Raw genomic sequence first — 14976 nt, forward strand, 5'->3', positions numbered from 1 at the left:
GAAAGTTTTCTGACTGGACAAAATGGTTAGCCAACTGTAAACTATTCCATTTAAGGGATAAGCTATTTCCTAAATAGTCCCTGAGTTACATTATTTCAATTGCTCTATCTGGTGATCCAAACCAGTCATTTGCTTTGTCGACCAAATCATGTTAACCTAAGTCTAATGTCCCAGGGGAGGTGTAGTGGTGTTGTCACTAGACTGGTAATTTGGTAATGCTCTGGGGACCTCGGTTCGAATCCCACCACAGCAGATGGTGGAATTTGAATCCAATAAAAATCTGGAATTAAAAGTCTAATGATGACCACAAAACCATTGCCGATTGTCATAAAGACCCCTCTGGTTCACTAATGCCCATTAGAGAAGGAAATCTGCTGTCTTTCCAAAGTGAACCCTTTTTAACACTTGAAAATTAACATGATTCTGAATTCCAACAAAACCAAAATATCAATAAAGCAGAATAGTAACATTCAGAGTGCAATTATTAATATTTGCTTATTATAACTCAACAAATACTAGATCATATAAATATGAAAATCAGCATTTTTGAAGTGCTTTGTATAATTATTATTATTTTATGTACTCACCAGTCCATCACTTCATGTAAGTTGCTCCAGCCCATGGACCTTGGCCAGGAAGCAATGGATAAAACTGACGTTCATATTTGCATTCAGCATTACTGACCTATATCAACATCAGATCAACATTCCCCAAAGGCCATCTTGACATCAGTGATTTTAATGTGAGACAACTCAAATAAACTTTTAATTTTACTGAGGATTTCAGTCCCTCTTACACCTCCTACACACACTGTAATCAGCTCCTCTCCCCCCACACACTGTAATCAATCCCTGTGCACCCCCCACTGTAATTACACACATTACACACTGCAATCAGCCTTTCCTCTTCCCCTCCATGTACTGTAATCAGCCCCGCTCTCCCCAGACACACTATAATCAGGTCCTCTCCCCACACACACTGTAATCAGCCCCTCTCCTCCCTCCACACACACTGTAATTAGCCCCTCTCCCCCCCCAACACACACACTCACTGTAATCAGCCCTCTTCCCTTCACCACACTGGAATCAGCCCCTCTCTCCACACACATTCTGTAATCAGCCTCTCTTCCCACACACAAACTGTAATCTTCCCCATCTCCCCCTACACACTGTAATCAGGTCCACTTCCGACACACACACTGTAATCAGCCCCTCTTCTCACACACACACACACAGTAATCAGCCCCTCTCCTCACACACACACACACACACACACACACACTGTAATCAGACCCCTTCATACACACACACTTGAATCAGCCCCTTTCCCCACACACACTGCAATCAGCCCCTCATCCCACAATTGCACTAATCAGCCCCACTCTCCCCCAACATACACGCTGTAATCAGCCTCCCTCTCCACACCTAGTGTAACCAGCCCCATCTTCCCACACATACATACTGTAATCAGCCCCTCTCCACCCCGTACACACATGCATACACACTGTAATCCGCAGCCCCCCTCCCCTTCCCCCTCACACATACACAGGTCAGCCAGCCGGTGGTGGCCAGTGGGGAGGTACAGCAGCTCTGACAGCCCGAGCCCAAGCTCCAGTCCAATCCTGAGCTGCTGTGTGGCTGCGCCCTGCAGGTGACTTTTATAAATGGTCTTGAGAAGGCTGCTAGTGGTGAGATTAGATCCAGTAGGGAGGTTTAATGGGACAAGGATGAAATGTTCCTCTATAGAACTACCTTATTTCACTTCAATAATGCAGCAATAAAGTGCATGATGATATAACTCAGAGACAGAGAGATGAGCAGGACAAGGTCAGGGCACAGTGCTGGTGTTGGGGCACAGTATCAGGTGAAGGGGTATCATAGAGTCATAGAGGTCTACAGCACAAAAAAAGGCCCTTTGTCCCCTCGAGTCTGTGCCAATTTTCTAATCCCATTTTCCAGCACTAGGCCCCTAGCCTTGTATGCCATGGCATTGCAAGTGCATATCCAAATGCTTCTTAAATATTATGAGGGTTTCTGCCTCTACCACCCTTTCAGGCAGTGAGTTCCAGATTCCCACCACCCTCTGGGTGAAAAAATTCTTCCTCACATTCTCCTCTAAACCTCCTTCCCCTTACCTTAAATCTATGCCCCCTGGTTATTGATCCCTCCACCAAGGGGAAAAGTTCCTTCCTGTCTATCCTATCTATGCCCCTCATAATTTTATACACCTCAATCGTGTACCCCCTCAATCTCGTCTGCTCCAGGGAAAATAACCCTAGTCTATCCAATCTCTCCTCCTAACTAAAACCCTCCAGCACAGGCAACACCATGGTAAATCTCCTCTAGTGGAATCACATCCTTCCTATAATGCGGATTCCAGAACTGCCCGCGATACTCTAGCTGTGGCCTAACCAGGTTTTATACAGTTGCAGCATAACCTCCTTGCTCTTATATTCTATGCCTTGGCTAATAAAGGCAAGTATCCCATATGCCTTCTTAACCACCTGATCTACCTGTCCCGCTACCTTAAGGGACCGGTGGACATGTATACCAAGGTCCCTCTGATCCTTGGTACTTCCCAGGGTCAAATCAGTGTGCTCCCGTTCGCTCTTTCCAATTGGGGTGGTGACCCACAGTGTGGGAACCACTAGTCTAGAACTAAGGGTCAAAGTCTCAAGATAAGGGATGGGATATTTAGGACTGAGATCAGGAGAAATTCCTTCTCTCAGATGTTTGTAAGTCTTCAGAATTTAGAAGGCCCCATATCAGATGCTCAATTTTTGAATATATTCAAGACTGAAAACAGTAGATTTTTGGGGAACAGGGGAATCAAGGAATATGGTGGGAAAGTGGAGTTGATGTTGAATTTCTGCCCTGATCTAATTGAATGGCAAAACAGGCCTCAGGGGGCATGTGGCTTTGCTTTTATTTCTTAATTCTTATAGTCTAGGAGCATCCCAGTCATACCCAATCTGGTGGTTACCTGATGTCTCTCTACTCATGTGCACTTTAAAGCAGGAACCAGTGGGATCCCTTGCTGATGTTTCTCGTTCTTAACCTGGGGAAATGGATGCCAAGTGTTGAATCATCACTGCAGGCCAGGCTGTGCTTTCTGGCATATCAGTGTATTGTAAGAAATATTTTCTCATTAACTGTTTTCACAGATTCAGAGAAGAAGTTTTGTCATGTTTTGATGTTCTATTGAAACAAGATTTCAATGTTTTGGCAGAGTGATTGTTCCAGTGTGAGATTTGATCAGATGGTACATTAGTCAGAAATCATATGGATTTAAAAAGAAAGCATCTGCTTCCACAGGAGGCCACAATCGCTGCATAAAAGATAGCTTAAAATTGAATTGTTAGCTCTCACCGTACAGTCAACAGTTGTAATAGAGGAAATATTTTAAAAAAAACAAGTTACAAGAGTGACATTGTTGTAGACACAGTTCAAATGCCAGAGATCATCTTTTTCATTAAAATAATATGCTGAGACTTAAAATGGAATGGCTTTAAACCTCTTAACAGATGGCAGATTTTCACAATATAAATCTGGATTTTTGGAATTTTTAGTCTGTCTGAAAATAGGATTAAAAATGAATTTTAAATTATGATTCATTGTAGAGTAATAAATACATTTGAACTGTCATGAGCTGGAAGAACAAGCATCTATAAACCAGAGATTGATCACATCTTACCCAGTCAACCTCTTCAGCCTTGGATCTCTTTAGACATATTTGGCCTCTGGTTGCTGAGGCATTTTCCCAGTGTTCTAATCATGGTACTGTAGTGAGAATGTTTATAACGCAGTGCCACTCCAGAATAGTTATCTGAGCTTTCAGAGAATCTCATGGTCTGATAATCAGTTGATGTGCAGGTGGTGGCTGCACTCACAAGAAATTCTAATTGATGATAGTGACAAAAGAACATAATTGGCACTATTTATAAGGCAGTTTTAATGTCTTTGCCAGTATGAAGAAAGTATATTTATATGGCACACATGTTATATTCTAATATATATATAATATAAAAATATATACAGGCCAAGTATCCTTTATCCATGTATCTGAAAACTGAACTTTTCCAAAAACCAAATGTTTGTTGCACGGGAAGGCTGTGATCCAAGCCGACACAAAACTCACCAATCGGACCCAACCTTTAGCGTGGGAAGTCCAATTGTTTGCCTTACTTTGTGCCCAGCTGCCTATTCCCACTAGACTGCTGACCATGCAAGTTCCCTTCGTGGCCTTCATGTTAGTTATAAATAGTTCTCTCTCCTCAGGTACTGTGTCCTCCTTTTCAAAACCACTGGTCATCGTCCCCTTCCTCAAGAAACCCACCCTCAACCTCTCTGTCTTTCCAACCTAATTCCCCAGCTCTAACCTTCCTCTCCTACCGAGTTCATGAATATGCTGCCCCAAACCCTACTGTGGCAACTAAGTTCAACCAAGAAAATGTTGCCCCTGGGGCAAATAACATTATCTGATCTAAATGGAATCAGCAAGTCTTTGGAAGTATGAGTGCCAAGTCCGGTCCAACAGAGGCTGCTTTCCCTTGCTTCACAAACTGTTTAACGTACCACTGAGGTACACAAAATCTTTTCCCCAACTCTTCAGTGCTAGCTAGGTTTCCACACATCACTTCTTATACACCTTAACTATATCCAATACAGTAGGGTATATCACACACATATATACAAATGTATATTTATATAGCATCTTTCATGACCTCAGGATGTGTCAAAGTGCTTTACAGCCAGTGAAATATTTTGAAGTGTAGTCATTGTTGTAATGTAGGAAACGTGGCAGCAAATTAGTGCACAGCAAGCTGCTGCAAAGAACAATGTGACAATAACCAGGTAATCTTTTTTTAGTGACGTTGGTTGAGGTATAAATATTGACACCGGGAATAACTTCCCTACTCTTCATCAAAATAATGCCAAGGGATCATTTAAGTCCACCTGAGAGGACAGACAGCCTTGGTTTAAGAAAACCCCTCTGAAACATGGCACCTCCGAATGCTCCCTCAGTACTGCACTGGAATGTCAGCCAAGATTTTTGAGCTTGAGTCAAATGAGACATGAACTCACAACCTTCTAACTCAGAGGGGAGAGTACTACCAACTGATCTATGGTTGACACTCATCTAGAAGCTCAACTTGGGTGGTAAATCTAATTGAAAAAATTTAAACAGTGAGTTTGTGGAAGAGCAGGCACAGATTTGGAAGGCAACAACATATTCATGAACTTGGTAGGAAAGGGAGGTTACAGCTGGGGAAGTAGTTTGGAAAGACAGAGAGTTGAGGGTGGCTTTCTTGAGGAAGGGATGATAACAGTGGTTTTGAAAAGGAGGACACAGTACCTGAGGAGAGAGAATGATTTATAACTAGCACGAAGGCTTTGAAGGGAACTTGCACGGGCAGCAGTCTAGTGGGAATAGGCATAAACCAGATGGGAGTAAAAGAGACGCAAGAAATATAACTGAAAGAAACAAAGAAGGTAAGGCACACATATGGAGAGATGATAGTGTAGCAGTAATGTCACTGGGCTATTAATCCAGAGGCCCAGGTTAATGTTTTGGGGACATGGGTTCAATACCCACCACTACAGCTGGTGGAATTTAAATTCAATTAATAAAAAAGTCTGGAACTGAAAGCTAGCCTCAGTCATGGTGACCATGAAACTATCATCGATTGTCATAAAAGCCCATCTAGTTCACTAATGCCCTTCCCTCCAGATCCACAGTAATGTGGTTGACTCTTAACTATGCTCTGAAATGGCCTAGCAAGCCACTCAGTTCAAGAGCAATTGGAATGGGCAACAAATGCTGGCCTTGCTGGTAACTCCCACATCCCATGAAAGAATTTTTAAAAACATGGAACATTTAACAGAATGACAAAGATGCAAGCATAGAAAGATGCTTGTGAGGAATAAATGACTTTGAGCCTATGGTTTCCAAATTCTTCCCACCACTGGGGCTTTTATTGCCTCATGTCTGGGTCCATTGTAAACTAATAGAGATGAATTGCTTGATTCCATTATGGTTGTATCATGCAACTACCAGGATGATAGAAGGCAAATATAGATGAACCTTGGCCTTTGTCATCTAGCAATTCCTGTTTCTTTAAAAAGGAGAGAAAAATGGGAGAAAAAGAGGTGCAGAGAGGATGAAGTTGCATTTATATAGTGCCCTTCATGGCCTCAGGATGTCTAATGCACTTCATGATCAACTAAGTACTTATCAAACATAGTCATCATTGTAATGTAGGGAAACACAGGAGCCAATTTGCAGACAAGAAGGTTCCACATACGACAATAAGATGAATCACCAAATCATTTGTCTTGGGGTGTTGGCTGAGAGGTGGATGGTGCCCAGGACACCCCGTAGGAGTGAAGGAGAGAAGAGAAAATGGGAAGAAAAACAGAGGAAGGGAGTGACAGAGAATAGGTAGGGGGGAGAAAGAGAGAGGTGGAAAGGGAGGAGAGAGAGTGAATAGAGAAGGGAGAGAGAGAGTGAGAAGGGGAAATGGGGGAAGAGGAGGGAGAGAGAGAAGAGAGGGATGAAGATGAAGGAGGGAAAGAGAAAAGAGAGAGAAGACAGAGAGAAAGGTAGAGAATAAATAAGTAAACTCAAGAGAGGGGGGAAACAACAATCAATCCTCCCAATGGGCCTGACATAGCCATGTATACTGAGCTTTTCCAGGATCGACATGTGAAATTTAAAGATTCACCAGATGGCACAAAACATTTCATAAGCAGCAGCAATCTAGCCACTCTAATCTCAAACTCAATGTCCATCTCAAAATACTGCCATTCCCCATGTTGTACAAAACTCATGTTAGATAGCCAAGGCCTTCAGTGAGAAACAAAATGGTGTCATCGTTCAGTATAGGCAGCATAACACTGCACTCTATGTCCCAAACTAATCATGAACAATGCTATGATAGATCTATTATTATTTTTAAAAGTCATAAAATATGCTAGGTGATTCCATTGTATGTTTATTCTTATTAATTTTCCATTAACTACTGTTCATGGGTGTGGAGGGGGACAGGTTGAGTCTTTGTACACTAAGGGTGGGAGTTACCAACCCTGCCCACCGCCTGGATCGTCCAGCCGCGCCAAAAGTCAATGGACTTTTGGTTGGCTGCCGAATCTCCCATGGTGCAACCTGCCACTGTGGGTCCAGAAAATCCCGGCCAAACTCAAATATAAATGTTCCATAATCCGGCATTTTGACTATTATAATAATTTTGTGGAGTGGGGTACCCCTAAAAATATTATGGTGACAAAGAAGTTGGAGCATTTTCTATAATAATTGCTTAACATAATAATTATGTCTTCATGGTAAATTGGTTAACAGCTTTCACCCCCGTGTGTTTACAATGGCAGTGACATAACTCACATCATTGCATGGTTTATCCAGGTTGCTATTGAAACACAGTTATTTGGCTTCTTCACCTGTCTCAAATATGCCTAAGGTTTTCTATACATTATTTCACGTAGTTAACATTCCTTTAAGTTTTTTTTTTACAGAATTGAATTCAAATAAGTTTTGAAAATAATTTTCTGTAATGTGGAAGACCTGAAAGTGGGTTTCCATCCCTATTCTTGCAAGTCACATTCAGCAAGGAAGAGGGACAGGAAAGAGAGTGGGAGACAGAGAAGAAGTGAAGGCCACAAGCTTGTCTGTGAAGCCAAGTGGAGTTAATCTGTGTTACAGGTGGATTGTATTCACACAGGCCATCCAAGAACAGGTTCAATAAACATTTAGGAATTTATATCCTCTTGGTTGAGGGAAACTTTATGTGCTGGAGAATGACAAAGGTGCAAGAAAATAAGTTTTAAAAAGTGGGCAGATAAATGATAGACCAGCTGTTTGAGAAATTATTAAGTAAAGATGCTCAGTCCGCAATGGGTTGAATGTTAAATTACTTTTGTCATCAAGTAACCTTTCTGCAAGCAAATAATAGTGCCACTGCCACTTTGAATAAAAATGCCACACACATCATGAATCTTCAAAGGATGTGCCATTTATGTAATACACATGGCTGCAATTCTGAGGGTACGTATTTTAGGATTATATACGTTCAATTTGTACCACATGTTGTAAAAATGCTGTATGACAGTATATTTTGAAGAGCTTCTATTGTCATGTTTATTATGTGGGCACAAGGCATAATTCCTGGCTTTTTCCACTTTTCAATGACACTGGCACTTATTATGTCAAACACAGCAGAACTCAGATTCAGTGGCCAGGATTTTTCCTACAGTTGGGGGGGTGCTGGGTGGGAGCGGGCAGGAGTGGGCACATAGCCAATCGCCACCCACGATTGGCTCCGTGCCGCCATTTTTTGCGGGAGGGCCATTTAAGGCCCCCCCAGCGTAATGTGCGGCCGGTAGCGCTTGCTATCTGTGCAGGTGGGGGGAGGAGGGAGAGTCGGCCTCAGGGAGATTGAATGCATAATAAAATCATGACAGAAATTATTTAAAAATTTATTTAAACATGTCCCCCTCATGTGACTGTGTCACATGAGTGGGGACATGTTTGTAAATTTATGACAATTTATTTATGTATTTAATAAAAGCTTCAGGGAACCTCATCCTGCCTGGGGATGAGGTTTCCTGGAAAACGCGAAGGCCGCTTAGGCTTTTCACCTGCCCGCCAACATTAAGGTTGGATGACTGCTTTAATTAATTTCTTAACAGCCTTAATAGGCAGCTGACATTTCAGCGGGCGTGCAGCTGACTCCGGCACACACCCGCCAAACAAAATATCGCAATGGCGTACGATGATGTCGGGACGCACGCCCGACGTCATCGTGCGTCATTTTACATGTTGGCGTGTCGGGCTGCCCCCGCACACCAACCGGAAGTTTCTACCCAGTGTTGCACTGCACTTGAAGTGCTACCACAAGTAGGCATTTGGTCAGTAAAGTGCTGCTCAGAGCTGCCATTCTGCTCTACAGATAATGCTTAGCAACTCTTCCCAATTACAGTAGTGACATGTCACAATGATGGGATGTCTGCTTCCAGCTTTGTATTATTTTAAGCTTCAAACTAAAGGTTTCAGCTCAATTCTGAGATGTTGAATTTTTTTGCCACCACACAATTATTCTCAGAACAATTCTGTAATATTTTATTCTTAAATAATGGCCATGATATTTACAGGGGTGGGATTTCCAAACAGTGAATGGGGTGGAATCAGGGTCAGGAATTAGCCAGAATTCCTCCCAAACTCTGTGGAATTTTAACTTCTGTTACAATCCCAGACCAGACCCCCAATTTTGTTACACTCCCAGGTGAGACCCCAAAATTTGTTACAATCCGGCTAGGAACCAGTAACCTTTTTTGTTAAAGTAGATGGAATTTGCAATCCTGGTCACTCACTAAATGAATAAAGTCATAAGATTCCACAGTTTTAACCAAATAGAATAAATTTTACTATACATGAGTTAACAAAACAAACAGTCAATACTATCTATCTAATACTCTAACATCCAGACTTAACATGAGGTAAACATGAATTAACAGATAAACTGTGGTCAAGCACACCACAAACTACATATTAAATAGCAGACACAACCAAGACAGGTCCCTCTGAATTTACTCAGCAACCTACCCAGATGTTAGTGAATCACAAAAAATTTTTAAAATTCTGTCTTCCTCCTGAGGGATTTCAGCTCCTCTCTTTCAAAGAGCTAGTCTAATCCCCAGCCAATAGCAACTGTACTCTACCCAAGTTCCACAGGTATAATTACGACCCAAAAGGCACACTATTCCAGATTTCTCTCAGATCTGCTCCCAAGCCCAGCCTTCTTGGTCTTCTTTGCCAGCTGTGCTAGCCTACTACTGAGACTGTGCCCAGCTATGTCGGCCAGGCTACACTCCATCAGCTAAACACAGGCACAGTCCCAGCTTCTCAGCCATGATGCTGCCAACAACTGCTTCTGGGCTTTCCTTTGCCTCACCCACCAACTTCACTGAGCTGGCACTGCCCCTGGATTTCTCTGAGTTCCCATTTCCTCAGCTGAGCCGAGCAAATACTGCTCCTGGGCTTTCCCTGAGCCCCAATTCGCAGCAGCATGGAGCTAACAACAGCTCCCAGGGTTTCTCTGTGCCCTAGCTCCCTCAGCAGCATGGAGCTAATGGCAGCACTTGAGCTGCATGGAGCTGATCTTCCTCTCTGCCTTCTCACCACTGGCTGCTGTTCACTTTTCCCCTTGAGCTAATCTGCATGACCTACTAACAGAGCCCAACAGGGGTTTGCCACTTTTCTTGGGCAGAATTTGATGTATCCAGGCTGGATACATTCTGTACCTTAAATCTCCAGTCAACCAGAGGTCATGCTCACAGGTGCAAAATTGCTGTGGCTCCATGCCTAACATATATAGGCAGAAAATCCAAAAAATATAGATTTCATCACTCTAAACAGCATGGGTGATTTTTTTTGGATTAATGTCCCCACCCAGAAGCCACCAGTCTAATTAACAGGTTTAGCTCACTGTCATGAGGGTAATGGTCCAGGTGAAGCCACAGCCCAGGAATAGGAATGTGTCCTGCTCTCTGTGCTGGAGATTGTGGTGGGGGTCAGAGATGGAGAGATGGTCACCTGGGGGAATCTGTGATTGTGGTGGGGTGCCTTGGAAAGTATGGGGGTCTGATCAAAAAGTTGCCCTATCACGGGGTGGGACCCAATCACAGTAGGGGGTGCCTAGTGGGCGTCTGATGATGCGAAGTGGTAAAAAGGTTAGGTTGGTGAGCTGGGGAGACCACCACTGGTTCCCATGGCCCACAAGAGGTCAGAGCACTCACCTCTTCCAAGTGGCAGTCCTAGCCTCTCTTTAGCTGTTGAAGCCTCTGAGGGCAGGGAAACCTGGCTGGTCGGCGTTAAAGCTGGAAGAGCAGTTAAACCTGAGGCATGCAGTTTCATTAAAATATTAAAATGCATCATGTGCCTCCTGGAAGCAGGTTGGTTGCCCCCGCTTGTCCTGCCTCAGTTAAAACCGAAAGTGGGAAGTGTTGAGGCGAGTTGGGATAAGGTTCAAGATTTTTTACATTTTAATACCGCAGCCAACTCAAACCCATCCCTTTTTTGATCCTTAGTGATCCTGTCGTAGGTAGAAGATTTCTCTCTCAAAATACCTTCAACATCATTTTGAAGATTGTTCCCAGTATGAACATTGCATGATATGATAGCAAATGGACACAAACCACCTTCAGAAAATGCCAGTAAATCAACTTTGTGACATTTTAACAGAAGATTTCCCAGGGACTGTGACTGATAATGATCCTTTGAAACACCTTGGGACATAAATGCAAGTTGCTGTAATTGTCTTCACTGGGATCCAACATTACACAGGGATTCTCAAACGTTCCTAAGAGTTTTGCTACAATAATGTGAATGTATAGGGCTTTTTTCTTTTCGTTACCTCTAGACTTGACTATTCCCACACACGCCTGGCTGGCCTCCCACATTCAACCCTCCGTAAACTTGAGGTCTTCCAAAAATCTGCTGCCACTGTCTTAACTCGCAGCAAGTCCCATTCCTCTACCACCCCTATGCCCACTGATGTACGTTGGCTCCCAGTCAAGTAATATCTTGATTTTAAAATTCTCATCCTTGTTTTCAAATCTTTCCATGGCTTTGCCCCTCCCTGTCTCTGTAATCTCCTACAACCCCACAGTCTTCTGGATATCTGTGCTCCTCTAATTCTGGCATCTTGTGCAATCCCAATCATAATTGTTCCACCATTGGTTGCCATGGCTGCAGTTACCTATACCCCAGCTCTGGAATACTCTCCCTTACCTCTCTGCCTCCCTACTTTTCCTTCCTCCTTTAAAACGCCTCTTTGACCAAGACTTTGGTCATCTGGCCTAATGTCTCCTTATGTGTCTCAGTGTCATACTTTATTTTAGAATGGTCCTCTGAAGCACCTTGGGGCATTTCATTATGTTAAAGGCGCTATGTTAATATAAGTTGTTGTTGTTATTGTTTACCCAAATTTCAGGCACAGAGAATGGCTTATCGCTATAGAAAAACTTCAAAAAGATTTGTATGCCTTACATCCTATATGCTATAGCCTTTCATTGCACAGAGGATTGACATGCATCATGTTAGATCAATGATGCATTTACACTGCAGCTATCCCAATTCTAGTGCTGGCTTGCAATATGCCTGCTTTGCACACGCATGGCTCCAGGAATATACAAATATCCTCACCCAGCTTCTGCTGTCCATAAACATCGAAACAAACTCCCAAGCCTTTTTTAAGAAATTGTTTGACAGTGCGCCAGATTTACTATGCCAAGGGGTATCAGATCATATCATACAGGGAGTCTCACACTGCCTTCCTCTGGATTCATGGCAACCCTAAAGTTGTGGTCTAAAAATATCTCGAGAGCTCTTGCAGCACCAACATACGAACATACGAACTCAGAGCAGGAGTAGGCCACTCGGCCCTTCAATCCTGCCATTCTATATAATCATGGCTGATCTGATTGTAACCTCCCACCTACCCCCGATAACCTTTCCCCTCCCTGTTAATCAAGAATCTATCTAACTCTGTCTTTAAAATATTCAAAGACTCTGCTTCCACCACCTTTTGAGGAAGTGTTCCAAAGCCTCGGGGCTCTCAGAGAAAAGATTTCTCCTCAGCTCGGTCTTAAATGAGTGACCCTTATTTTTAAACTGTGACCCCTAGTTCTAGATTCCCCCACAAGCCAAAACCTCCTCTCCACATCCACCTTGTCAAGACCCCTCACGATATCAAAGGATTTGATCAAGTCACTTCTTACCCTGTCTTATCCTCCTGAATTCACACTCACTTCCCTTTGTTTGATTTTCCATGGCCCAAATCTTCCGATCTCTGGATATTTGGAGACCAGACGTACCCCTCCAGATGGGTTATGAGACCCCTCAGAAGTCCCAACACACTGACTCTGTGGGAATTGCCTGGAAGTTTGAACTTCCGATGGACAATTCCCCTGCTCCTTGGCAACTTCCTGAAAGGTCTCCAAATCTGAGTTAGATTCAGAGACAACGTATGGTTCCAGCTTACTTACCTGAATAGTTACCCAGAAAATGTTAGAAAAATCATAGCCTAACTCCTGAATAGCTATACAACTGACCCCTTCAATCAATCACTGATGTTCTGATTTCCCCCTCGACCCCCCCCCCCCCCCCCCCCCCCACCATCTACTCCCCTGACCGCTCTGACCCAGCCTGACTGCCAGTTTGTGACGTAAAAAGGTGGTGTGGCTTCTGTGAGGATTCTCTTCGCTGGGGTCTCCAAGGTTTCCTGCGCTGACTGCATTCTGCAGGATCTTCCATCAGGAAATTTTGCTGGAAGAACTAGAGCAAGTTAAGAGGATACTTTTTTGTCTCATCCAGGTGGGAAATAGGTATTCCAGACCTGATTGGAAGATTTGGGCTGGAGATTTTCCGCAATGGTTTCCTGTTGTAACCACAGTCATTGAACAAGTTGGTAAGACTGTGATTAGCAGAGTGGAATTAGGTAGCCAAAGGGTGAAGATACAAGTTATATAAATCAAATGCAACATGCAGGAAGCAATATTTGATGCCTAAATTATTCAGTTGATAATTTAATATAACTAAATGATCTTTGAGAGTAGATCATACCGTTTTTATGATTTATTTTTAAAAGTAAAATGAATTTTCTTTAAAAATAATCTGATGAAATTAGACAGGGAAAGAAATGCTTTACCTCCTTGTCAATATTCTGCATATAAATATAGAAAAAAAAATCTATTTAAAATCTTCATCAGCCCTGCCACACTAGTCTGTTATTTCTTTCAGATGCTCGCTATTATTTTCCTCCCAAACAGTTGGAAATTTTTAATTGGGTAAATTTGCCACATTTTATGAAGGCAAAGTACTAGCTGATGGATCCAATCCTACACCTACTCAGTGACAGAGATGATCACTGGTCAATTGATTTTGAATGAATGAAACATCCCTGAAATTGACAGAAAGATCATAAGGAAAAGGTCGCAGTCCCAGCTTTCTTATTTACATAATCTGACATGCCCCACGCACTAACTGATAGGGACCATTGACACACCTACAATTCTAATATCACAATTTTACAGGTATGTGGGATATTTTTTCATAAAAGCCACAGAAGAACAAATATAATCCCCTCAAAAACAGAATCGTCAAACAGGAACAAATATTCAATACCTTAGTTACTAGAATAAAATGCTTTTCAGCAAAGCTGGTGAGGAGGCACTTGTTCAAAACACTTTTTCCTTCCGTACACTTGCATGTTAAAACAGTTCTGAAATTTATACTTTGGTGAGAGAACAGAATTCTTAAATGTGAAGGAGTAAACGAAGCAGTTCTGTCATTATATTGTTATTGGTGATTACATTAGAAAAGGAAGAGGCCAGCCTTCTATTCGTCAGCCTGTCTGGCACCAGCAGCAAGCATTGCCAACTGAAATCTGTTAGAGCCCCCTGCTGTTAGAGGCAGGCAGAAACTTAAAACAAACTGCTTCTGATGGGAGATGTGACATGCTCAGTGAGGCACAAGCCTCATTGAAAACGATGAAAAAGCTGCGAGTTCTACCCTACTGTCCCACCTGAACTTGAGATTAACATTCTGCATTTCTCCTCGGTTAAAAGCCCAGCAGTGCAAAAATAGAAGACTTTTGTTAATTAGGAATGACCACAAGTGTCACAGCACAATTGGAGCCTGATGCCAGTGGCATTGCTTTTTGAAGTTCGTCCAGTGTGTAGTGAGTGACTAGCAGATAATGAATGATCTTTTGTCCAATGAAAGAGAGATGAAGTGAGCACATTGATAAGACTTTGGTCATAAGCTTGCCTCGTGGAGTGAGCAGGACTCAGCAGAATGGTCATTCACTAATTCTTCACTGAATGGCTGGAGCCACTGTCAGGTCCGATTAGGAAAGAGTTGCTGCTGCTTATTTCATTTCTTAACACTGCCTTCCTATGGGCT

Source organism: Cetorhinus maximus, chromosome 12, assembly GCF_964194155.1.
Source record: "Cetorhinus maximus chromosome 12, sCetMax3.hap1.1, whole genome shotgun sequence".
Lineage (NCBI taxonomy): Eukaryota > Metazoa > Chordata > Chondrichthyes > Lamniformes > Cetorhinidae > Cetorhinus > Cetorhinus maximus.